The sequence below is a fragment of the Vigna unguiculata genome, chromosome 4 (genome assembly GCF_004118075.2).
Source record: "Vigna unguiculata cultivar IT97K-499-35 chromosome 4, ASM411807v1, whole genome shotgun sequence".
Classification (NCBI taxonomy): Eukaryota; Viridiplantae; Streptophyta; class Magnoliopsida; order Fabales; family Fabaceae; genus Vigna; species Vigna unguiculata.
In genome coordinates, this window is record NC_040282.1 from 22,298,239 (window position 1) to 22,318,926 (window position 20,688).

The 20,688-nt window shown below is 32.0% G+C and overlaps 1 long non-coding RNA gene across 1 annotated transcript; it reads right to left on the reverse strand.

The window, feature by feature from the left end:
* Positions 1-8,492: 8,492 nt before the first annotated feature.
* Positions 8,493-10,046, reverse strand: LOC114180340. Its single transcript, XR_003603673.1, has 3 exons — positions 9,928-10,046; positions 9,283-9,386; positions 8,493-8,708 (listed from the first exon to the last, which is right to left on the reverse strand). It is a non-coding gene; the product is annotated as an uncharacterized LOC114180340 (long non-coding RNA).
* Between the last annotated feature and the right edge of the window lie 10,642 nt (positions 10,047-20,688).

A 20,688-nucleotide genomic window follows, 5' to 3' on the forward strand; every position in this document is an offset into this window, starting at 1 on the left:
GACCTTTTATCTGATAAAGGGGCATGGCTCCCCAATTTTATTTATGTCATATATAATTTGAAATATATTTTTTAAAAATTTAATATTTCTAATATAATTTTATTTATGTCTTATATAATTTGAAATATATTTTTTAAAAATTTAATATTTCTAATATAGTTTGATATTTTAAATTTTTTTATAATTTATATCTATGTATAGAGGAACTATTTTTTTATACATTTACTTTTCAATTTTACCTTTAAAATATGGGTTAAAATAAAAATAAATATTTTATTAATATTATCTTTTAAGTGAATATTTGTTCAATTTAACCATTTTTTAGATTTGAATATATTTTTAAATTTAATCATTATTGATGAAAATTAATTATAGTAAAATTATAAAAAATATTTGTATTTAATTTTATAATTATAATAATAGCAATTAATTATAATTTTATTATTTTTTATTATCATAAAAAAAGTAAATACAATGTTTTACAAGTTTATTTAAAAATTTTGGAATTAATCTTTTGGTTAATATTTTCGTTCAAAAATATCAAGTTGGTTAATCTAAATTTGGTCATGAATTCTGAAAAAAGGCGAAATTTGGTTCTTTTTCGTTAAATTTTTTGAATCAGATTTTTTTGATCAAATTAAAGATGGTTTGTTTTATTGGTTTAATTTACATAATCTTAATATCAATTTTGATGAATAATCCTTGCTTGACGAAATGATTATTACATCAATTATTACAAAATCGGAACCAAATTGAGACTCAAAAATATAGAGGACCAACTTGACATTTTTGAAAAAAAAAGCGAAAAAAAGTAATCAACATTTTGACATCCTAAAATTTTGGTTGAAAATCCGCCACTGTTTATAGTGTAAATTTAAGAAAAAAAATTTATTACCAAAACAATAGTATTTATAAAGAAAAATGAAGGTATTTTTTTTTTTGTTAACGACATAATTTACTACGAAGAGATAAAATGTTATTAAGTTCCCAAAATTATATATCTCTAGAAAAATTAAGATTTATAAAGTTGACTGATAAATGTGGAATAAGTTGTACTCCTAGACGTAAGTTAAACTATATTCCAGCATTTCTCTCTAACCTGTACAATTGTTTTTTGTAGAAATCTTCTCAGCTAGCTTCGTAAATAACTAAAATATACAATCATGTTTAACTTATCCGGTTAAAGCTCAATTTATTTTAATTACTTTCTTTTCTTATATATATTTATTGTGAAATTTATTGAATCTACACAAAATTACTTTTTAAATATTTATTTATCATGTAAATATTTATACATGAATTATTTTTATTACTGAAATAAAATAAGGTTAAAGTTATTGTAATTTATCTTGAATAAGTGAATTAAAAATAATTTACGAGCATACTTATAATTTATTTCAAATATTTATACTAATACAAACATTTAATACGAAAACAATATTATTAATAAAAAAAATTGAAAACACTTTTTGGTTAATTGTTTTTATAATCTCAACTTTTTCTCATTGTAAATTATTATCACAAGTTACAAATAGGTAAATATTAGGTTGCTAACAGACCTTTCAATAATACTAATAATTGATAATGTTGTCGTTACCACGATCAAATTAATATTACTTATTTATAACAATTTCAGTATTGTTAAAAAGTAGTCAACAAAATAGAAAGGATAAAATAACCCAAAGTCGTCTCCCAATGAATACGGAACTGATTTTTAACAAATTAGTTTTTATAAAACTATACAAAAGAGTTAGTCAAATAAAATAATATTTGAAAGAAAGAATAAAATGGAAACAGATAAAATAAGATAAAAATAATAATAAAGAAAAATAGGTTGATTCCACTACTTTTTCAATATAGGATTTATCATTGGTTTCCTTACTTTTAACCAAAATAACTTCTCAATCAAAAGCAAGAACTTTGTAGATTAATCATAGTAAATTTAACCAAAGTAACTTAATTGAATATTACTAATCTTAATCATGTCCATTCTTTTACCTCTTATATCTAGTAAAAAGCTAATTAACCAAAGTAACTTCTTGATTAATTCTAATCTAAGTTTTCACATTTAATCAAAGTAACTTCTTAGTTATTAGCAAAAACTCATACAATCATATGAAAGTTTCTAATATTAATCAAAGTAACTTCTCAATTAAAATTTAAAAACACTTGGACTCATACGATTGTTATGTTATATAGATTTAACATTGTGCTAACTTACTACAATGTAAAAATCATTATTTTTACTAAGTTAAGAACCAAAAGACATAGATGAAAATAAATCACAACAAGAATCAAAAGAATAAACAAATTTATTCAAATCTCAGAATCCAACTAAGAAATTACAGTGGAACTAACCCTTGAAGCTCAGCCTTCCATGGAATGCAAAATAAATTAAAACTAAAAGAAGAATAGAGAGAGAAAAAGGAAACGAAATTAGGCCCCCCTTAAGGGTTCCTAAACTCCGAAGTCTCGAGCATGTTTTCAGCTTCTCCCTTGGTGTCTTTATATAGGACTTGGACTGGGTTTTTTAGTTGCTAAAATATTTTATCTATTGATATAATATTTCTCAAATGATTAACAGATTTTATTAATTTCTAAAATATTTAGAAGATTTTCTTTGTTGATAATTTCAGATATACCAAAGATAATTAATTAAAAATCTTTAATTAATTATTTAGCAACTTAATTTCTCTCCAATTTCCAATTTTGCCCCTCTTATTTGAATATTTGACAGCATTGACCAGAATCTGCAATGTTTGACAAGTCTTTGAATGATTAACCAGAGTTGACTCATTGACTGTGCAATAATAGACTGACACGTGGCAAATCTTCTCTCTCCAGAATTAGGGTTTCTTCTCCTGCCTCTATTAGGGTTTTATCCTCCACCATGGTTTCTGTCGCATGTGTAATGACGACTGCCATTGAAACGACGTTGTTGTCGATGAGGCTACTGTTCTGGTGTACTACATTGGTGGTTTGAAGGCAGCATCGTGGTCGCAGGTTTCTGGTGGTCCTCTCTTCTCCAGCATCATGGTTTGACGTGAATGCGGTGTTGTTTGAAAGCTGGTGCAATTGCAGATCTGTGGTGGATCTAGTGCGCTCTCCGTTTCTGGTTTGGCTTTGCTTTTACAGGTCGCGCAATGTGGTGCGTGAAGGCATTAACGCTTTGTGTGATAAAATCAAACTAGGAATATTGAATATTCGAAGATTGATGAAGAACAATAGGGCCTCTACCGGAAGAATAGAGTTTGAATCTCATTCATATGGAAGAGTAACAGAGATTACAAAAGGAAGGAATTGTTCCCAGAATTGAATGAATGAATGAATAGCTACAACAAAATATGCATTCTTCCTATTTATAGCCAATAACAGCCACTAACTAACTTCCTTCCCAAAATAGAACTAACAGAATAACAGCAAATCAATACGTATTTTATACACATATACGATTTTTATACTCATTCAATACAAAGGATCGTATCATAGCCCTCCCCTTAAGCAATTGCTTGACCTTAAGAATTGAAGAAAGGAAACTTCCTCTTCAAGTCATAGTAGTATTCCCAAGTAGATCTTCAGGTAGTTGATGTTTCCACTTGACCAATACCTTTGTGACAGCTCTACCCTACCTCTTCACAGTCATGCGATCCAATATAGCTTCTAGTTCTTTGTCCTGTTGTTCCTCCTCCGACAAGGGCAAACTAGACACCACATTGTTTTCTCCAATGTGCTTCCTCAACTAAGACACATGGAAGACATTATGCACCTTAGAAGTAGAAGGCAGTTTCAACTTATAAGCTACTACACTAACTTTGCTCAAAATTTCAAAAGGGCCAAAGAAATTAGAACTCAATTTAGCATTAATCTTGTTAGCAACTGAAATATAAGGATACAATTTCACAAACACAAAGTCTCCCACTTCGAAACTTCTTTATGATCTATGCTTATCAACATTCTGTTTCATCCTGTTCTCCCACTTAGACCAGAATGTAGGAGCATCACTGCACATACACCTCAAATAAGTTTCCAGCACCCTATTAACCACCTTAGTCTGACCATTAGTTTGAGTATGGTAGGTTGAGGACAACCGGAGCTGCACCCCTTGCAAAGACATCAACTCTTGCCAGAAATGTAATTTGAATACAAAATCCAAAAAGACTTGAGCCACATCAGAAGCACTGTAAGGGTGAGATAAAGTAGCATGCTCAGGGGAAAATGGCTCATCACAAAAGTAGCATAACCCCTTTGCTCTCCTTTATGCCATAAAAGCATAACTAAGTTGTCTTGTAGGCTTGGTTCCCGCTTTGGAAGACTCATAAGTTCCCAATATAGAATTAGTGCTCTTAGGAGCTTTAGTAGGAAACACTGATTTTGAGCTTTTAGCCATCAAATTTCCATCGCCACCCACCTTAAAAGCTAACTCTTACATTCTAGCTAAGGAAAAAGCCTTGTTTACAGACGAAGGTTGAAACATCTGAACCATCATCTGCACCTCTTGCTTCAACCCTTCTAAGAAACAACTCAACTTATGCTCCTCCCATAATTCCACACGAGCCACCAAGCAATCAAACTCCTCGTGATAGTTAGTGACAAAACCTTTTTGCCTCAATTTCATCAGGTCTGCCATCGGATCTTCAACAACCTCACCAAACCGTTCTAGCACAATCTTAGTGTATTCCTACCATGGTGGCAAATTATCAACTCCAATCGGCTTAACAAAGGCAATGTACCATTGCAAAGCCTGTCCCTCAAAATGAACCACCGCCAATCTCACCTTATACTCCTCCGGTGTATGATCCACCGGAAAAAATGTTTCACACTGAATCAATCAGTGCTTCACCTCATCGCCATCGAACCTAGGAAAATAAAGCCTAGATAAACAAGTACCATACGAGTAAGGAGAAGATCTTTCACCACGATGCAAAGGACTCTGAGCTGAATTCTATTGAAAAAGATCTTGAATCTTCAACAATAAGGTAGAAGTCAAAGAATCGGTTAAAGAAATCGTTAACGAACTCAAAAGAGAATCATGCAGCGTTTGCTTTATTGACTCGCCAAGCTCGATGAATCGCATGTTCATACGATCGTTGAGGCATTCTTCTTCCTCCCGCACCAAATTTTGGATCACAGTTTGATTACAAGTTGCATTAGCCATCAAAAATCCACAAGAAGGTAAATGATGATACCAATTGATAAAATCAAACTAGGAATACTGAATATTCGAAGATTGATGAAGAACTATAGGGTCTCTACTAGAAGAATAGAGTTTGAATCTCATTCATATGGAAGAGTAACAGAGATTATAGAAGGAAGGAATTGTTCTCAGAATTGAATGAATGAATGAATAGCTACAACATAATATGCATTCTTCCTTTTTATAGCCTATAACAACCACTAACTAACTTCCTTTGATGAGTATATAATATATAGGTATATTCATGCATTAGTTTAGGGCATTTTTATTCATTTGTGCATTATTGGACTCATTTCATCATGCATTATCTAGTTTCGGATCATACATTTGGATTGATGCGTTGTTTGTGAAAAGAAGTCTGAAAGGAGTAAGTTAGACACAAAAACAACATGTTCCACAAGTGCCTGGTGGAGTCTTCCACGACTTGTGGATTTGGCTTCAAAGATGCGAGTTTCAAAACAATGTGTTCCATAGGTGCCCGGTGGATTTTTCCACGACCTGTGGTTTTTTGCAACGAATTGGATGACACAAAACATTGTGTTCCATAAGTGCCTGGTTGATTTTTCCACGGCCTGTGGAGTTTGCTTCAGAAGATCATGTGCAAAACAGCGTGTTCCATAGGTGGCCTGTGGATTTTTCCACAACCTGTGGATTTTCTAGCGAGAAACTTAAAGATTACGTGGACTGACAAAGATTTAAAAGGAAAAGAAAATATAAAGAGGAGAGATATGGAGGAAATGGTTAGAGGAGAGAGAAAATCATCTCAGCAAAGGAGAGAACGGGGAAAAAGATAAAAGGAAGACGTTCACGGAAAAAAACTTCTTTTTCATCCTCTCTAATTTTTTTCGTCTATTGTTTTAGGTACTGTTTAGAGTTTTTCTTTTCATTATGCAAAACTAATTTCTTTTTGTTGGAGGATTGATGCAAGACTTTGGATTATAGGTTTTACTCTTTATATTTGATGTTTTGTTAATGTTCTTCATCTCAATGCTCTGTTTATGGTTTTATCGTTTATTTATGAACAATTTCACAATTGAGAAATTGGGTATTGTTTACGATTATAAACAAGATATGTTAGATTATGTCACAATTGGGAAATTGGGCATATCTAATTAGTTTGCAATAGAGATGATTATTGATTTTTCTTGATTTTATTGAATTTTTGTAAACTAACCTAAGGAATTGGGGGTTCAAATTCAATAAATATATTTTACCTACTAAGGGATTAGGGGTAAAATAGCTCTCAGTAAACTCAAGTGGATGATTACATTACTTGCATCAATGGAAAAGGAGTAGAATTCTATAGGAAAAAGTACGAAATCAATCCTCTAACGATTCTTCTATTGATTAAAGTTTTTGTTATCAATTTCATGCTTGCAATTATATTGATTCGCATTTGCTCAAAATTACGTAAATTAGGAATCTAGTATTCAACAAGTCAATCTCAGAGGACGATATTTTATTACTACGTTAACGATTGGTTCACTTGCCAAACATTCATCATCCTTCCCAAAATAGAACTAACAGAATAACAGCAAATTAATACGTATTCTATACACATATATGATCCTTATACTCATTCAATACAAAGGATTGTATCATCGTGTCCATGATAGTAGTGTGAGTGTGAGGCATAGTGGTGGTATGCAGTGGTTGTCTGCGACGTGTTCTGGTTCGTGGCACTCGCAAGTTGAAGGTGTGTTGAATGACGAAGCAGTGATGGATGAAGATAGATGCCTTCGAGTTGCAAGTGCTGGTGGACCGTGAACGTGGAGGCTGCCGGCGAGATCCATGGTGGCTGTCGTGATGGAATGTGAGGCTAGGGTTTCTCATTTGGGAGATGGGAAGGAGATGATGAGGTGGCATCCTTCCATTGGTTCTACTTAGTGGGATAAGATAGTGACACGTGGCAACACATGGTTGGACAATTTAATTAATGGAGGATTGCCACATGGCAGCTTATAAATGGGGTTGAACTTTGAGCAGAAGGAGGTGTGTAGATAGAAATATTAGGGGTGCAAAATAGGTTTTTTTGCCCATCTAGAAAGAGGGGAGTGTATATGTAATTTAGGAGGAGCGAAGTGATTTTTCCAGACATTGTTGATTTTAGCCTTATTTAAAGGTGGTTTGTAACTTCAATCAATTTATTTTTCCACCTTAAATGAGCTTAATCTTAACTTCAGCTGCACCAATAAACGTTAAAACATTCAAAAATAATTTATGCAGCTAAAAATCACTTTTTAAGACATTTTTATCACATAAGTTCAACTAGTCTAATTATCAGAACTGTCAATTAAATCACTCTTTAAGCACACAAATTCAATTAAATATCCAGAATTAAACATTAAATAACGGAAAAAATACGCACTCATCAATAATATTATAGGTAAATAATAGGTTGCTATCAGACCTTTCAATAATAATAATAATAATAAAAAAAAATAATAATAATAATAATAATAATTTAGGATTGATTTTTTCATACATTATTTTCCATTTTATCTTTTAAATAATCATTATTTTAAATTAAAATAATTATATTTTCATTTTTTATCTTTAAAATGATTTAATTATTTTATAAATTGAAATATTTATTTTAACATTTTATCTTTTAATAACTACTTTATTTTTAAATTCAAATAATTTTTTATAATATAAAAATATTTAATAATAAAAGAATTATATAAATTATTTATTTTTAGAATTCTTTTTAATAAATAATGTTTTATAGTTTAATAATTTTTTTCTAAAAAAAGAAAAGAGTTAGTAATAATAATAAACTTCTTCCAACTTCTGTAACTCTTCTTTTAAGTAGAGAAAGACAACCGTCAACATCATATTAACTGTTATTTATTTTATGATATTTGCAAGAACAAAGACTACTTTATAGAAGGAAACGAATTGAATCTGCAGATTCAATTTTTGTATGATAAACAGTAAGAAAAACAATGCTATTTAAAACCAAATTATAGTGAAAACAACATTGACCAAATTGCTGTTCGAATGAGTGGTGAGAGTAAAATAAACCCTAGAGGTTCCTGATCCTTTGTTTCTTCGTCTTTTCTTTTTCTTCTTATCAATAATGTTTTGTTTTTTTATCAACTTAGTCGTTATACTCTTTCAACATTACTGACATTTTGTCGAGACAAATAAATTTTAACTATATTATCGTAATGACTAAAAAATTCATGATACATAGATCACTCTTTAATGAATATATTAGAAATAATGTTGGCAAAATAATAATAATAATAATAATTATTATTATTATTATTATTGTTAAATAAATTTACAAGAGTCTCTTAAATACAATATCAATACTCTATCATCGAAAGAATCTCTTAAGAACAATCAACATGATTCACTTAAAAGTCTTGCGAACTTGAAAGAACACAACATATTGTTTTCCCTTAGCTGTAACAATCTCAAGTTTTGTTTCTTTCACTCCTTTTTGCATATCTTGAATTTTCATCTTGAATATATCTATTCTTGAATAGATATCTTGTGGAGTTTCCTGGACGTATTAAACAAGTTTTTAACCACTTTAGAAGATATTAGGACAACAAAAATAAAAAGAAAAAATAAAAACAAAAAAGATGAAGTGGTGAAAGTAATAAAAGAAAAGAGTAAACACAAAAGAAAAAAAAAATCTAACTTGACTTGAAATAATTAGTCAGTATTCAAAGCTTCGTCACAAATAAAAGTTATGGCTTACTAACCAACTCTTTTAAAATGGCTTCAGCAGCTTCTAGATCAAGAGCCTGATATATATACACACACGTAACTATAAAGCAAGAATTACACTTGAACAATAATACCAGTTTTCTATAGTATATAATTTAATGCAACATAAAAGAATATGACTCAGGGTGAAAACACTGAATTAAAAGACCAACTGCAAAATCATCTGAAATTTTATTTTTAAGTTGCATGATATTGACAGAAATAATTAGTTCCAATTTTGTAGCATTAAAGGAATTTGTCGGTTATCCAATCAGTCAACCATTAAATGCAACGATGAATTACAATTAATCGAAAATAAAAACAAAAACATGTGAGGGAAAATTGTTAACTTGATGAAACCATACCTTTTCAAAAACTCTCAAAACTCTAGGAGCTGCGATGCATTCCCAAATTGTTTGGAGAGAATTCCTTGACGTTACGATATAAGAGACATAACTCCTTCCTACAACTATAACTCATTTACCAGAATAAATTTAGGGATAGAATACCAACTCAAAAAATAAATAGAAAAAATGAAAAAAGAAATCTACTGGCATATACAAGTAATGTATTGTTATACTCTCTTATTCTTTCATTTTTCTTCTATGGATATCTAATCGGACCATCAAAGCCTAATTCCTTCTAAATTTACAGCATGTTTGGACCCACATTTAGAACATTTGACATTTACAAAAACAATATTAGTCTGTTTTTAGAAAAAAATTAAGTTTTTTCTTACATTGGAAGTGTGTCAAAAATTCCATTGCTTTGCAACTATAGTTGAAACATACAAAAATCACCAAAATGTGTTGTCTTTTTTGTGTACTAGGCCACACGTATCCAACATGATAAACAATTTTGAAAACAAGATAAATATGTCATGAGCTGGTACAAGACAAAACAAAAATGATGCATAATGTGACCAAGTAAAACATGCAGACTAGTTGAAGAAACTGTTAAGAGTGTATATAAAATGTAAAGAACAGAAAGAAGTTGAAAAAGAAGAATACCTCTGAAGAGTTGGTTGAACCAACAGGATGCGTTTCCAGTGAAGAGAAGAGAAGTTGCAGTACGAAAGGTAAAGTTAGGGTTTTTAAAGGCTGTAACCTAACTCTTTCTTCCCTCTATATGTTGGATCACCAGTGTTTATACGCGTTCTTTTTTATTTTTTTCAATACAAAATTTAAATAAATATAATAGGACAGTACATCTCTGTGTGAGTGACCTGCAGTATAACTTTTATCTTTGATTAGCGATTTTCGTTCCATACTTTTATTTTATTCATTATTTTATTTTATTCTTTTTAAATTATTCTTTTACTATTCCTTTTTTTTTAATATTTTCTAACACTATTTTGATGCATACAATCAATTAAAATTCTGTTTAATTAAAATAAGTATATAATTAAAAAATAATATTAAAATTATAATCAAATCTTTATTTAACGAAGAACTTTATAAAAAAATTCCATCAGCATCAAGTTTTCCAGTTTTTCGTTTTCTCTCCAACCCATATACGGTTAGACAACGCAGTTTCTATTCGTGTTTCATTACCTAGGATCATTTGTTGCCCATCTTGCTTAATTTTTCTTCATCTTTTTATGTATTTTCCTCATGATTATATATATAACTCATTTTTTACCATAAAATTTTTATTTTAATATTTTTACAAATTTTATATATATTTCCCTCATAGGTGATTTATCAAGTCATGATTAGAGCTGGGCATAATTAATTTAGTTGTACTGTAATACAGTTAATTGTATTGTTTTATACTAGGAATTAGTTGTATTAAAAATTGAACTATACTGAAAAAAGTTCCAAATTTTATATATAGAAATATTTGTTTTGTCATACAGACTGTGCCAGTGAATAGAAGTATTGAATTATACATTGTAAATAACTTTTATAAATAACTTTTATATATTATTAATAATAAATTATATACTTTAACAAAACATAATATCTTTAATAATTTCAGAATCTTCGTTATCTTGTGTGCATAAGAAAAACAAACAAAATTCAGATTGAAAAACTCTGCATTAATGCTACATATTTACTAACATTACATGTCATGAATCTGTAATTGCTTTGAGGCAATGGTCCTAGTTGAGTTGATTGGTTGAGAAGAGAGGCAAAGAAAAACGATTTTCAACGGAAACAAAATTCATTGAAAAGCTAAAACCTGCAGCGTCATTATGCATAAATATGGAATCTATGTAAATGACAAAATTGTTAAGTTGGAATCACTGCACAAAAACCTCTGATCGGAGACGTTGCAGAGAAATTACGAAGTTTTTACAATATGAAAACAGTGAATTGTGGTCCCATTTAAGCTCATTGGTTCACAAAAGAGGCAAAGAAAAACTGTTTTCAACAAAAACAACATTCATTAACGTATAAGTCTGCACATTGAATTCACCTTAGATATGAACAGAGCAGAGAGTAAATTACAGCTTTCAATGAAAAGAATATTGAAAGGCTGAATACTGTTGCCAATAGCCATTATGCACAAATATGAATTGGTGAGTTGGAATGAATGAAAGAGTCAGAAAAACCTTAGATTTTGCACTGTGGTTTTGTTTTTTCTTCACTAAAATTTGTTTATATACACATATTTATCAACAAATATTTTTAGTCAATAATTTAAATTCAAATTTATTAACAGAATTATTTCTAACGGTAAAATTTGTTAATAATATTGTTTTGTTGACGAGTTTATGTTTATCTACGCATGTTTTCTCTTTATCTTACTTTTGATAGGTTAGGTGTATATATTATGTTAATATTATTATTTTCCTTTTTAAAGAACTATACAAATATATTATATATTGAAAATTATTTACTTTTGTCTATACGAAATTAATTTTATTATTAAAGTAAAATAAGATTAAAGTGTTATATTGTAATTTTTCGTCAGAAGTGAATTAAAAGTAACTTACAAACATATTTATAATTTATTTCAAAAATTTCTACTATACAAACATTTCTTCTGAATACCAAAACAATATTAATATTATTTATAAAGAAATTGAATTTTTTTTTTAAATTGCTTTTACAATCTCAAATGTTTCTCATTTTAAATAGGTAAATATATTAAATTAAGCTAATAGACCTTTTATTAATAATAATAATAATAATAATAATAGTAATAATAACATCATTATTATTAAAATTACAATTTCCTCTAAATTTTATACCTGTTGAGAAAGACAACCATCATCATGTTATTATCTGGTATTTGAGTTCAGAAATTGTGGTGGATGTAATTATTGTGAAAGAGAAAAAGAAAATATATTATATAATCGTATATCAAAATTTATTTCGGTATAAATTAAAAAGAAAAAAAAATATAACTTTAATTTTGAAATAATTGACTGTAAAGTAATTCATTTAGAAAATTGACAATAAAATTTAATAAATTTACTAGTAAATATTTTATAAAGTTACACTATTAACTTAAAGGATAGTTAATTTTTTAATATAAATTTACACTTATACAATGGATTGATTCAAAGGATGTTTTGGTTTGTCAATTTTTTTTCTTCTATTTCTTACGTTACAATCAAATCAAAGAATAATGACTCATAAAACTACATAATTATAATTAAAGATAAGTAAAAAATGGTAAAAGGTTAATAATGCATTTCTGGTAGATTATTCGTCAACTTATCTTTAATTCGGTTCGATGTTTAATTAGCGGGTTAAGTGAGTCAGTTTCAAATTTATTCACATTTAAAAAAAAAAAACTATTTTTTCAACCCTTTGAACTTGTGGTAAACCGAAGATCATATATCGAGTCATGTCATTCCAGACCGAAGGCCAAGACAGACCGTCCTAGACCGAAGGTCGAAAAGGCCCATTTCAAATAGGAAATTGAGACAGACTCTCTCGGAACGAGAGTCGAGATGAGTTAACCTGGACCAAAAGTCAGGACAAGTAAAAAATTGAGACATGTCAAACTAGGCTGAATGTGGAAAGGTTCAACTCAATACGAAAGTCAAGATGACCTTACTAGGACATAAGGTCGAGACGACCTTGCTAGGACATAATGTTGAAAATTATTTTCAACAAAAACAACATCCATGATGAACCAACGTATAAGTTTGGACGTTGAATTCACCTTAGATATGAACAGAGCATAGTGAATTTCTTCCTACAGTCCTAGTTCAGCTCATTGGTTCAGAAAAGAGGTAAAGAAAAATTGTTTTCAACAAAAACAAGATTCATTGAAAACCTAAACCTGTTGTATCCGAGAAGACAATGGTAAATTACTTCACTTAATGGTTCAAAAAAAATTATAGTTTTCAATGAGAAAAAGATGTTATATGTTTAAAGGCTAAATACAGTTGCCAATAACCATTCTGCACAAATACAAAATCCAAGTGAAGCAACAATCACCAAATTGGTGAGTTGGAATAAGTGGAAGAGTCAGAAAAACCCTAGATTTTGAAGAGATGTTATGTTTTTTCTTCACTAAAATTTGTCAAATATATACATATTTATCAACAAATATTTTTTGTCAATAATTTAAATTCAAATTTATCAACAAAATTAATTTTCACGGTAAAATGTGTTGGTAATGTTGTTTTATTGACGAGTTTATTTCCATGATAATGTTTTACTGATGAATTTATTCTCGTCAACAAATTTTGTTGGTAATTAACAAATTTCTTGAGAGACAAAGAAACATTTTTAGTCTTTCTTCGTTTGCAATGATTACTTTTGTGATGTGAGCAGGAGATGATGCAAAAGTTAATGCAATTCGATTTTGAGTACATAAGATAGCATTTCCTTTTGTCATGTTTAATTTTGGGATAACTTTATGTTTTGAATAGGGATGGCAATGGGTCGGGTCGGACACAGATAATGTTTATCTGCAATTCGACCCCCAACAAAAAATTCACCCGCTACCCGCGGGTACCCGTTTAGAAAATATCTGTGAGTATTTTAAAACTTACAGATACCGATAAATACCCACGAATATTTAAAAAAAAAGATATTTTATAATTTTTTAAAATAAAATATAAATAAAATTACAAAATAATATAAAATTAAATATAAATCAAATTGAATTTAATCTAATAGACCTTTCAATAATAATAATAATATTATTATTATCATTATTATTATTATTTTTATTATTTTATTATTATTATTATTATTATTATTATTACTAAATTGCAATTTTATACTGTTGAGAGAGACAACTATCATCATCCTATTATATCATATTATATGTTATTTAGTTTGAGAAATTAGTGGTAGATGTAATTTGTAAGGCCTAGTTTTTCTGCTGCCTTAATTTTTAAGGGCTGCCCCAATCTAATGGGCCTAAGGGCTGGCCCATGAGGCATACAAGGCCCCTAAGGCAGCTAAAACCCCTCACTTTTGTCATTCTTGTGAAAACAGTTTCCAGTTAGGGTTTTACGATAACCCCATTTCTTGGTTCTATTCCACTTTTTATTTTAGCTCTTTAGTTCGTTCCTAGAGCTGTTGTGCTCGTTGTCGTGCCGTCAAGGTTCTTGCTAACCCTTTTCCAAGTAAGGGAAGTTAGGGTTTTCGACTTAAGCTATGTTGATGAGTTCTGTGGCCATTTTTCGTGATCTTGTATGCATGATTGTAGTTTTGTTGCTATGAATATGGACTGTGCGCTTGGTGCGATGAAATGTTTGATTTGTGTGTGCATGAATAATGGAGGGTCCTGCTTTTCTCGCCCAAGTGACCTGTCTCGCCAAAGCGAGTTTAGCAGTACTCGCCCCTTTCTGCCTGCGCGAGCTGTTGCTTAGGCGATGAACTCCAACTTTGAGCGAGAACATGTCTCGTTCAGGTGAGGAGGTCTCGCCTAAGCGAGAGTGCGTGACAGTACCACTGTTCCTCTTTGCGAGCCCTCACCTAGGCGAAGGGAGCTTGCCTGAGCGAGAGACTCTCTCGCCTAAGTGAGACTCCTCTGCCTGAGCGAGAGGCTGGGCGAGAATGCACCAGGTTCCGTTTTCTCTGCTATTCTTGTATGATTAATATATTTTGGATGATTTGGTCTGTTTAAAGCATGAGATGCATGATGTGTATGTATGGGATTGGTTCATGGATTTAATATGATGAGATAGTTATGGAGTTCATGTGAAATATAGAGGGATTCATGGATAAGAAATGATGACCTTGACATGGTATTGGCATGAGGTAAAATTCTGTATTGTGGATTTGGGAAGGATGAATTGTTATTGACTCAACATGGAATATGAATGAGGGATGGTTACAAAAGGTTGATATGAAATTCATGTGTGTGATGAATATTACGTGATCGATTGAATATGTATAGTGTGTGGTCAGTACGTAATTCCTTGAAATCTCTAGGTGGGATTTCAGGGTCGTGCTTCAATGGTCGGAACGTAATTCCATGGCCCCTGTTAGTGGGTGTTCATGGTGGTGCCCCATCTATATAAGATGGTAAGGATTCAAGGTAAGGATGCATCATGACACTCTAAGGAGTCAGTTTGTCTCACTTAGAGCGGACTGACTCTTGTGGTGAGAGTAGGAAGAGGCCTGAAACTCATTAAGGGCTAACCTTGTGTGTGGGGGATTGGAAACATTGTAACACTTGTAACATATAGCTCGGGGGTGTGCAGCTCGGGGGTGAACAGAGATATTCACGACAAGTGCAAGCATTCGCTGAATCCGATTAGATTATATGTATCCGGATGAGTCGAGTCGAGTCGTAGTGTATTGATTGGAAGTTCATAACATGCTTGGATGATGTATGAGTAGTTGACTGTGAAAGTATAGCTGATTACATGATAAAATCACTTTTAGCTCTAGCTTACCCTTTTGTTGTTTGTTGTATGTTTTATATCTGTGGTTCTCTCTTTTGGGATGATCATCAACTTGTTGATATGAGCAGATGCGAGGAACACTCGTGGTCAACAGGGAGGTGATGGTTCCGCTGCTTAGCCATCTGGGCTGGATTTTACTACTCTGGGCCTTCTTTTTGGGGTATGGCCCATGTACTAGTCTATCTTTTAATTTTCCTATTTTGATTACTGTTGCACTTTGTATCTGGTTTAGTTTTGGCATCGTGGTGTGCCTTAGATAATTGTAAGGAGTTAAGTTTAAACTCCAAGGCTACGTTGTTATATTATATTAGTGTGACGCTTCCTTTAATTATGTTTATTAACTAAATGAGGTGTTACATAATTAATTTGAAAGAGAAAAAGAAAATATATTATATAATGATATATCAAAATGTCTTTTGGTATAAATTTATATATATATATATATATATAACTAATTTTGAAATAACTCACCATAAAGTAATTCATTTATAAAACTAAAAATAAAAATTATAATTTTACTAGTAAATATTTTATAAAATTACATTAAGTTAAATGATAGTTACTTTTTGTAATATAAATTTACACTTATACACCGGATTTATTCAAAGGATGTTTTGGTTTTTTATTTTTTTTATCTATTTTTTACATTACAATCAAATCAAAGAAGATCGACTTGTAAAAACTACATAATTATAATTAAAGATAAGTAAAAATTGGTAAAAAGTTTTTGTTGTGGATTATGAGTGAACTTATTTTTAATCCAATTCAAAATTGTTTAAGTAGTGGGTGAACTAAGTCAGTTTAAAATTGATCCACATTTAAAAGATAAAAAAATCAATATTTTTTCAACTCTACCTAATTTGAACTCGTGGTAAATCGAAGGTCATACATAAGTAAGGCCATTTCACATCCAAATCCAAGATGGACTAACCTAGGTCGAAGGTCGAGAGGGATCTTTTCGAACAAGAAATTGAAATAGGCTCTCTCGGAACAAGGGCCTAGATGGGTTGACTTGGACCAAACACCAGTGCAGAAAGGGTATTTGACAACAATTATTTTTGCTATTATGCCTCGGTTTCATAACCGAGGCATATAAGGCTGACGCAAAAAAGGGTCAGCTTTTGGTCTCGAGTGTTACCCGAGGAAGAAACTCACCTTTCTGCCTCGATTCTAATAAGAACTGAAGCCATATACTCCCCCTTTCTGTCTCGGTTCTAATGAGAACCGAGGCCGTATGTCCTGTTAACTTTTTAAATAAAATTTTTGTTTTTGGTTATTCCCACCTTTTTTAACCTGCATATTTTTTCAGAAAACCAAACTAGTTAGACTAGAAACAAAACTATACATTTTATGAAACATGACATCATCCACAATCCAAATACATTTGAAAGTGTCTTGTAACAACAAGTCAATATCCTAATCAATACTATTGTACATCTGAATTATAAATTTGGCAGATACTATCCTACCAAACTTTATGGACTTCGCGATAATTGGTGCAATACTCTTAAATGTTTGCAAAATAAGAGACTAACTTAAGCAAATAATTAATCACATATACATACAATAAAACTAATACTCAATAGACTACAAATTAATAGACTCATATTACAAAAATAAGAACATGGGAGCGTGAAAAGCGAAGCGAATGACAATGAAAGGATGCAACGATACTCACGTTCCCGAAAGCTACATAGTCCCACCACTATGCAACAATACCTAATAAAGAACACAACTATAAAAACAGAAGAAACAATCAAAAATAGGAGAAAAAAATAAAAACCAAGAAAATCCCAACAAAACCCTAACAAACCGCAAAACAACAACCCAAATCACAAAAACAATTATACAAAACGCGAAATAAAAAAGAAGGAATCGCATAATTTTTTGAATTTCAAATAAACCACCACACGCAGGGAGAACATGGCGGAGCGCAACGGTGGCTTCCCGGAACGGGAGCAACGGTGGCGCGAGAGACTAACAGACAATGGAGAAGATTTGTTTGGGGAGGAATGATGGCACAACAAAGGCTGGCGAGGAGGCTGGTGCGATGCCTGGTGGAAAGGTTGGCGTAGTGGCTGCGTGGGATGAATTAGCGGCTATTGTGGAACACAAATGATCATAGCAGTGTGAATGGAGGCTAGACAACGATGGTTGTGGACAGTTGATGGCGCGTTCAGAGGAGAGAAAACGTGAATGTTGCATTGTAGAAGACGAAGAATATTGCATTGACGTTTTGAATCCCTAACCGAGGTAGAATAGTGATTTTTGGCCTCGGTTCAATTTTAACCGAGGTAAAACAATGATTTTTGGCGTCAGTTCAATTATAACCGAGGCCAAATGTCACTCTCCCAATTAATTTTTTGCTTCAGGTAAGGGAACCTGAAGCCTAAAAGGCTTTATGGTAGCAGGTCTACTACAACCGAGGCAAAAAAGTAGATTCTGCTTCGGTTATTGAGGGAACCGAGGCTGAAAAGCTTGTAGAAATTGCAAAAATTCCACCACGCCATTATATGCTTCGGTTTCTTGATAATTGAGGCCTATAACGTGAGTTAAATAGTCAAAATTGCACTAGTGAAAAGTCGGGACAAGTCAAAAATTGAGACATGTCGAACCGGGGAAAATTTCGAAAAGGGTCAACTCAAGGAGAAAGTCAAGATGACCTTTATAGGACATAAGGTCGAGATTGGTGTCAAAGTTCGAGACAGGCCGAAGGTCGGGACAAACTAATTCAAGCCGAAGGTGAAGACGCGCTGTTCCAAAATGAAGGTCGAGACAACTTAGCCTCAGCCAAAGTTCAAGAATAGTTGGCCCATACCAAAGATGAGACTAGTTGGACGAGTCGTAGGTCGAGACTGACAAACTAGGATAAAGGTCCAAATGGGCCAATCTGGTCCCAAGGTTGAGAAGGCCCTATTTCGGTAGAATTGGCTTAGGCCAAAATTCGACCGAGTCACCGAAATTTGGCAACACTAAATTCGGCCTAGTCGGGCGACCAAAATTCAACCAAATTTGGCCAAGTATATTAGGTTGATTTGGCCTTGACTTAAATTTAGCCAAGTCAAAATTAAGCCTAATTAAGTCGAATCGACAATGGCCAAATTTAGTTACGACAGTCTCGACCGAATTATGTTGGCGTCTATGTCATCGTAAATTTTGCTGAATTTAGTTTAGTTGGCCCCACCGAGTCCACCTTGACCAAAATTTAGCGAAATTCGGCAAACTTAGCCCCATTGAAATTTAGTCAAATCAGCCGCAACCCAATTCAACCCTACCCTTAGCCGAAGGTCAAGATGACTAGACCTAGGTCGAAGGTTGAGACAGATCAAATCGTGTAGATGGTCGAAATAGGTCGAGTCGGGTAAATGGTCGAGAAAAGTACCCGGGCCAAAGGTCAAGACAAGTTAGTCCTGGCCAAAAGCTGAGACGGTCGACTCAGGCCAAAGGTCGACACTGTTGTGCTTGCCCAAGCTGAAGGTCGAGACTAGTTAGCCTAACTTAGGTTGAAGATTAACTTGGACTGACCCAAGATTAAGTTCGAGATGGGTTGGTCTGGACCAATGTTAAGATGGGTCCTCTGGGGTCAACCCTGGCCAATTTGGCACAAGGTCGAGACGTGCCTATTTAGATTGAAAGTCGATACATACCTTGTGATCTTTTGGCCCATTAAGCTTTTTCAATAGTTTTTTTTTTTACCTTGTAAGCTTTTTTAATCCAACTCACGTGGATCAAGACTAACCAAATCTTGTGGGGTGGGCCAAATAGTATTTCATAAGAATAATTTTTTAAATAATAATAATAATAATTATTCATATTTTTAAATTATTATAAATAATGTATTATGTCAATTTAAAATAACAATTGTTAATTTATTGTTATTATCAAATAAAAAAGAAACATTCCATAAAACAAATTTTAAAAAAATAATTTATTTATATTCAGTTTATAAAAAAGATAATAATAATAATAATAATAATAATAATACTTTATAATAAAAATAATAATAATAATAATAAAAACATTTTGTCATCGTAACAATAAGTGAAAAATATCTTTTCACATACATGCATGATTCTTGTAAAATAGATTGAAGGTTACATAAGTCATTAGCCATTAGGCTAACATTATTCATCTTCCTCCTCTTTACTACTTTCTACAAGGAAACAATTTCAATATGCACATTCAATAGCAACATTCAAGTAAATTGCTTCTTTCATTGGTTAAACCTATAGGGTTTTCGGTGAAAGAAAGTAGTGCTATTAAAAAGCTGAATACCGTTGAATTCACCTTAGATATGAACATAGCATAATATATTGCTTCCTATGGTCCCAGTTGAGCTCATTGGTTCATTGAAACGCTAAACCTACTGCGTCAAAGAAGACAGTGGTTATTACATAGTCGCCTATGGTTCCATCGTAATTCAGCTCATTGGTTCAGAGAAGAGGCACAAAAAAACATTTTTCATCAAAAACTGTTGGGTATTGGGCTCCCTTCCTATGTGGAGAAAAGGCCCAAAACTTAAGAAGCCCATGTCTCATTTAATCTAGTGGAGAGGGGGCTATAAAATAAAGAGAGAGACAGAACAATAGAGTCAGAACACACTGAAAGCCCTAACACATAGAGGGAGAGGTAGAGGGAAAATTTTGTTCACGTTTTTCATAGAGCTGTCACCGTAAATTCGGCACTGCGGGTTCGTTCACCGTTGGATCGCGCTGAAATTTTTACAGCGGTTCAAGACTCACTGCTCTTCATTCTAACCAGTTGGATCGTTGATACGAGGTCTGAGTTGGGAGATATTAATTTCGCACTGCAACAGTGATTTTTAGATGTTTTCCTCTCTTGTTCTTCTCTATTTGAAAGCTTTGTTGCTTTGTTATTTGGTTGGGTGTTGGCACTAATCTGTGCTATTGATTGAGACTCTTTTGTACTCTTGTTGATCATA